The sequence below is a fragment of the Dipodomys merriami genome, unplaced genomic scaffold, assembly GCF_024711535.1.
Source record: "Dipodomys merriami isolate MVZ:Mamm:240054 unplaced genomic scaffold, mDipMer1.0.p SCAF_17, whole genome shotgun sequence".
In the NCBI taxonomy this organism is placed as follows: Eukaryota; Metazoa; Chordata; class Mammalia; order Rodentia; family Heteromyidae; genus Dipodomys; species Dipodomys merriami.
The window spans coordinates 17,495,094-17,501,552 of record NW_027203048.1 but is presented as its reverse complement, the minus strand read 5'-3'; positions in this window follow the sequence as shown (position 1 = coordinate 17,501,552).

Here is a 6,459-nt window from a genome sequence, read left to right as displayed (position 1 = left end):
GCACTGGGCTGGTGACTCTTTTAAAAAGGTACAGGGAGCCTGTGGTCACGCCTGTAATTCTAGCTACTCAGGAGGCTGAGATATGAGGATCGTGGTTCCAAGCCAGCCTGGGCAGGAAAGTCTGTGAGACTCTTATCTCCAATGAACTACTCAGAAAAGACTAGAAGTGGCTCTGTGGTTCTCAAGTGATAGAGTGCTAGCCTTGAGCAAAGGAAGCTCAGGGACAGCACCTAGGTTCAAGCCCCAGGTCTGGCCAAAAGAAGTATAAATAAATAAAGTTAAAAGATGCCAATTGTATTTGTGATGCTTCAAAAGCAGTAACATGTGCAGGTATGAACAGCTGATGAAGTAAACATGTTCATGAAATAGCTACATCTGAGGGAAAGAATCATCACAAATATGGGACAGTGCACACCCCTCACTTTGCAGTGCCCCAAAGCAGGACCAGAAGTTATTACTCATGCCAGTTAAATAAAATGAAAAATACTGGATGCACACAAGAAGAGTCTTTATCTTCTGTGTCTTGTTATGGCTTTACCATAATACATTTTAATTAGAAAATTACTTTAAGCATTAAAAAGGATGAAAGCGGGCTAGGGATGTAGCTCAATGGTAGAGTTTTTGTCTCAGCATGCGGAAGTCCCTGAGTCTGATCCCAAGTATAGGAGACAAAAAAAAAAAAGACAGGATAAAGGTGCCTATTGGATTGACTATAGGGTATCCTGATATATACAAGTTACATATAAGTAAGGCAACCAAAGAAACTTCTTTTGTGTGCCAGTTCTGGGCTTGAACCCAGGGCCTGGACACTGTCCCTGAGCTTCTTTTGCTCAGAGCTAGTACTCTACCACTTCAACCACACAGTGCCACTTCCAACTTTTTATGTTTATGTGGTGCTGAGGAATCGAACCCAGGGCTTCATGCATGTTAGGCACCTAGCCACATTCCCAGGTACCTCAAGAAATTTCCCCCTTCTACAAACCATCCATCCTTTAGAAACTCACTTCTGGACAAAAACCTTATTTTTTCTAGTCCTGAGTATTACAGGAGTGAGCCACTGACACCCAGCTTTGGACAAAAACTTTAAGGTCACGGGCTCGGAAGGTGGCTCAGTGTCTTGCATGCCTGAGGCCCTGGGTTTGATTCCTCAGCACCACATAAGGAAAAAAGAAAAAAGCCGGAAGTGGCGCTGTGGCTCAAGTGGTAGAGCGCTAGCCTTGAGCTGAAGAGCTGAGGGACAGAGCCCAGGCCGAGTTCAGGCCCCACGACCGGACCCAAACAAAACAAAACAAAACAAAAACAACAAAAAAAACTTTAAGGTCATAATGTCACTTTTGATCACCAGTTCATTTTTCATTGTGATACTGCACATGCTAGGCCAACAGATATGTATTAAGTAAATTAGTGAAGGAAGAAATTTTACTCAAAATATAAGTTTCAGAATATCAACTCAGTTAAGATACTTTTAATGCAACATATTAAAAAAATCAACCACAAATTGGTCTAAATGGGGAAGGCAATGGACCTTCTTATAACTGGATAGCGCATGGTAGTTTTGGCTACAGGCAAAATTTGATCCTAGGCTCAAACAAGAACCTAATTTTCTTAAGGGCTCAACAAACGTTTATTAGCTTTTCTTGACTCAGAATTTTAAAATATAATTTTATTGTTATTATTAAAGAGTTGTATGGGGAGTTACAACTCCATAAGAGAACCTAATTCTTTTAAAATATTTTTATTATTTTTAAAGTCGATATACATAGGAGCTGCCATTCAACAAAGCAATTTATGAAGACAGTGTGTTTTGAACAATGTCATTCCTTTCAACATTCTCACCCACCCCCTTCAATCACTGTCTCTAAATTTTAAAGATATGTATTATTGGGCTGGGAAGGTGGCTCAGTGGTAGAGCGCTTGCCTTGCATGCATGAGGCTCTGGGTTCGATTCCTCAGCACCACATAAGCAAAAAGAAAAAAAGCCAGAAGTGGCGCTGTGGCTCAAATGGTAGAGTGCTAGCCTTGAGCTGAAGAGCTGAGGGACAGCGCCCAGGCCCAGAGTTCAGGCCCACAACTAGACCCAAAAAAAAAAAAAAAAAAAAAACCAATAAAGATATGTATTATTTTTGCCATTTAACAAAATAGTTTATGTATATAATGTATCTTGACCTGTGTCATCTCTTCAACATATTCATCCCCCTTCCCTTATTTTTCTTAATTTTGTGGCATATACAATAAACTCTTGATTGCATTCGGCCCTCTCTCCCCCAATCATTTGCCTACCCTTTTCCCCTTGGCCTTACCCACTTCTTGCATTTCTTGGTGCTGATTTTGTTGGGCTTTGACCTAGTCTTTCTAAAAGATTATACTATTTGAGCTCTCCATAGAGTCTGTTGTATTTCAGTTAATTCATTTGTAACAACTTGCATACCATCCAATGTGTTTGTTTGTAGATTTATAGACACATTTGAGCTACCACAAATGAAACAATGCAATCTGTGTTTCTCTATGTCTGGCTTACTTTACCTAATATAATTTTTCCCAAGTGTTTCCATTTTCTTTTTTTTCTTTTTTTTTTGGGTCCGGTCGTGGGGTCTGAACTCTGGGCCTGGGCATTGTCCCTCAGCTCTTCAGCTCAAGGCTAGTGCTCTACCACTTGAGCCATAGCGCCACTTCCGGCTTTTTTCATTTTGCTTATGTGGTGCTGAGGAATCAAACCTAGGGCCTCAGGCATGCAAGGCAAGCACTCTACCACTGAGCCACCTTCCCAGCCCCAATGTTTCCATTTTCATATGAATGGTAAACTATCATTCTAACGGATGAGTAAAATTCCATTATGTATACATACCACATTTTCTTGGTCCATTTGTCCATTGAGGGGCACCTGGGTGGGTTACATATCTTGATTATGGTAAATAGTGCTGTAATAAACATGGTTGTACTGGTGGCTTAAATGTAACTTTATTTTCTATTGGATAAATGCCCAGGAGTGAGATTGCTGGGTCATAGCATAGTTTTATGTTTAGTTTTTAAGAACCATCCATACTGCTTTCCAGAGTGGATGAACAAGTTTACATTCCTACCAACAGTGTAATAGAGTTCTCTTTTTGGCTGACTCCTTGCCAACATTTGTTATTGTTAGTTTTCTTGATAATGGAATGAGGCGGAATCTCAGTGTTGTTTTTTGATTTGCATATTTCCTTTATGGCCAGAGATGTTGAACATTTCTTCATGTAGTTAATGGCCATTTTTACTTCTTCAGTTCTGTAAGGTGACTTAATTCTTAATCTTTACTTTTCAACTCCCATCCCACAGTGTAGAAGCTGGTCCTGCCACAAACAGCATTGTTCTCTCTTCCAATTACTGAAAAAATGCACTTCTGATCACCAGTCCCTGGGAGATCCCAGATTATAGCCAGAACTTTAACTGCACAAGAATCTAGGAATTGTCATTTTAGCTTCTCACACTTACAATTCCATAGATAGGAGATAGAGAACAGGGTACAAATAAAAACTGAAAAACAACTAACACCCATTCCTTGTACCAATCATTGTTCAAGCAAGGAAGAAATGCCATTGCTGCTGAATCTACTCTTTCCAACAAGAGCATGTTCATTTTGCCCTTAAATCTTTTTACCCATTAACATGTGATGCTCTTTCATCTTGTATTTTTGTCACAAGTCTACCTTAAGACACTTTATCTTCAAGACTAGGCTATAAAACAAACCTTTATCTTCAAGACTAGGCTATAAAACAAACCATCACCAACCAATATTTAGCAAAGAACTAATGCGTATTCCCTCTCCCTCTCTCTCTCTCTCTCTCTCTCTCTCTCTCTCTCTCTCTCTCTCTCTCTCTCTCTCTCTCTCTCTCTCTCTGTAGAAGAAAACCTGTATAGTTCCTCTGGCTCTTTATTTCCAACTGGCTGCAAGACCTTAGTTGGTTGTATAACTTCCTTGTTCATTGTTCCTCTTGCCCTCAGAGAGATTATTAGTTAGCAGAGTGATAGAAACATTTCATCTCAGAAGGCCTTTAGCAATCCTGCCTGTTTTGGCCATGTATAGATTTCCATGAACAGTTATTGCTAACCAAGTAACTACCAAGAGGAATCCCTATACTGAAGACCTGCTGCACCCTGGCTCCATTGTGTAGCTGCAGCACTATTTGGTGCCCAGGGTAAGATTCATTAGTCACCACTCCACAAAGCCAACGACCTGCAATCTTCAGATCTCACCCTCACAAGTAGCCAAGATTACAGGTATCAGCCACCAGTGCTCAGCTGAACTTTCACCAGTGCCCCACCTTCCCTAGGATTTTTAAAATTCCTTTGTCTATATTACTTGGCATAACAATTTCATTCCATGTGAACAACCACCAAGCTTAATTCATAGTTGATCAAATGAGCAGCTGATTAGAGCCATTCCCAGGTGCTAGAGCAGCACAGGTATTTCCTCCGTGATATGTTTGAGTCACTTTCAATTCTTATTTCCTGGCTTTCGATTGATAAAAATGAATGAAATTCCTTCACTGTGCAAAGTATCTCCTCTCCCTCAGATCTTGTCTGGACTCTTTGGGGGAGAAGGGGGACATTAGCATCTGATTCTAGCTGGAGGCATGCAGGCAGAGTTGGTACATTTGGAAAATCAGCAACCTCCTTGTCAAGGTGACTGCTTCAGGTTCTTGAGGAAGGTGGTGTTGGCCTGCTCAAACAGTAGTGAGAGGCCTGTGGGGGCAGCAGACTTAGGGAGGCAAATGGCCCTAAGATGTATTCAAAAACTCCCAAATTCCCATGGCTTCATTCTTTTCCAATCAATCCCCTTCATGGTCACTGAAGAGATCGGCAAGGCTGCAAATGAAATTTAGAGTATAATTCCACTACCTGAAGCATTAGACTCTGCATTTGATTTTTGTAACATGGGCCAGAGGCTACACGAAATGAGAGGGACTTCTGGGGTGGTCCTAATGCTGGTATTGTCTGACAGTTCAGAATCTCAACTTTGTCAGAAAATTTGTCCTTGTTACTGCCAGTGTTCCTACCACAGCCACCCCACACCATACCACAAAGCTGAGAAATGGCTCTGCCTCCTATCCACCTTCCAGACTGCCCACCAGAGATTCATTTAGGGAACCTAACCAATGGCAGGATCCAATGGCAGAATTTGAGTCGTTGATACCCTGGGATACAGAGGGGATGCAGAAGAGAAGTGGGGGGTGGGGAGGTGCACAATGTTTGACCTGGGTTTGAGTTCTATCTTGGGCCCTCCTCCCTCTCTTTTTTCCTTCCTTCCTCCCCCTAGCTAAGATGCTGAGAGTACAAAACTCCAGCTCCCCTTACTGGCTGTTAGTAACTTCTCTGGCACTCAGGCCAGAGGTCTGGTCTCCTAAGGTAAGTTGAGTGGGGATGGTGGTAGGACTCGCTCCAAGCCCACTGAGCTTTGGTACTTCTTTGATGGTACTTACCTGGAGTAGGTCTGGCCTGGTGGTTGTACAGAAACTGCCAAGTGTCAGGAACTGAAACATGGGGACTGGGCCCCAGGCCCACGTTGTAAAGGTGGCCACGTTCATACCTCAGCCAGGAAAGGGAAGAAAGGGACTTTTTTCTTTCTTTTGAGAGGCATGGGGCTTGAACTCAGGGCCTTGTCCCTGATTTTTTTTTTTTTTCCTCCCAAGGCTCTAGCACTTTGGGCCACAGCTTTACTTCCTGTTTATAGGTGGTTAAAGAGTTAAAGCCCAGGCCTTCTTGCCTGGACTGGCTTTGAAACGCTGTCCTCAGATTTCAGCCTCCTAAGTAGCTAGTACTACAGGTGTGAGCCACCAGGGACTTTCTTAAAAATGAATTGCGCTGGGGCTGGGAAGGTAGCTCAGTGGTAGAGCGCTTGCCTTGCATGCATGAGGCCCTGGGTTGGATTCCTCAGAACCACATAAGCAGAAAAAAGCCTGAAGTGGTGCTGTGGTTCAAGTGGTAGAGTGCTACCCTTGAGCTGAAGAGCTGAGGGACAGCGCCCAGGCCCAGAGTTCAAGTCCCACAACTGACCAAAAAAAAAAGAAAAAAGAAAAAAAGAATTGTACTGGTCTAGACTTGAGCCAAAGACCTGGCTTTGCCACCGACAAGCATCAGAATCCATGCAAGGAAGTCAGTCTCTCCCATTTCTCTTTTGGATCCGTGATACCCAGCTCCTATGCCCCATCCCAAGGCTCTGAAGAGTGAAGGGGACCCAGGCTCTCCATTTGGATCATGGAGCGTTGATCGGACCCTTTCCTCTCCCCGGGCCGGGCCGAGGCCAGGCCGTGTCTGGGCATCGGGGCGGTGGTGGGGTGCTGAGCCTTGGCGGGAGCGCGCCGGGGGGGCCCCCCCGGAGGCGGTGCGCTGGGGACCCCGAGGGGAGGGGGCGCGGCGGGCCCGGTGGTGTCGGGGGCCGGCGCAATAGCCGGGAAGGCGGAGTCCGCAGGGGAAACGAAACCG